This window comes from Sinocyclocheilus rhinocerous, unplaced genomic scaffold, assembly GCF_001515625.1.
Source record: "Sinocyclocheilus rhinocerous isolate Xijiao unplaced genomic scaffold, SAMN03320098_v1.1 scaffold943, whole genome shotgun sequence".
NCBI classification, from domain to species: Eukaryota; Metazoa; Chordata; class Actinopteri; order Cypriniformes; family Cyprinidae; genus Sinocyclocheilus; species Sinocyclocheilus rhinocerous.
This window is the reverse complement of record NW_015626129.1, coordinates 2,794-3,458: the sequence shown is the minus strand read 5'-3', so window position 1 is coordinate 3,458 and position 665 is coordinate 2,794.

Here is a 665-nt window from a genome sequence, read left to right as displayed (position 1 = left end):
TGTGTGTGTGCGCACTTAGGAAGGGTTAAATGCAGAGCACTAATTCCTAGTATGGGTAACCATACTTGGCCACACTTCACTTTTTGAGTGTCACTTTTTTTTTTTATGTGTGTGTATATACACACACACTAGTCAACATTTGAAGTGGATCAAAACCTTTCATCAAAGTTGTCCAAAAACCAAAATGCGTTCTTGTCTTAGGACAACTTTTTTGATCCACTTCAAATGTTGACTACTGTATGTATACAGGTGCATCTCAATAAATTAGAATGTCATGGAAAAGTTCATTTATTTCAGTAATTCAACTCAAATTGTGAAACTCGTGTATTAAATAAATTCAATGCACACAGACTGAAGTAGTTTAAGTCTTTGGTTCTTTTAATTGTGATGATTTTGGCTCACATTTAACAAAAACCCACCAATTCACTATCTCAACAAATTAGAATACTTCAATAGTCCAATAAAAAAAACATTTTTAGTGAATAGTTGGCCTTCTGGAAAGTATGTTCATTTACTGTACATGCACTCAATACTTGGTAGGGGCTCCTTTTGCATGAATTACTGCATCAATGCGGCGTGGCATGGAGGCGATCAGTTTGTGGCACTGCTCAGGTGTAATGGAAGCCCAGGTTGCTTTGATAGCGGCCTTCAGGTCATCTGCATTG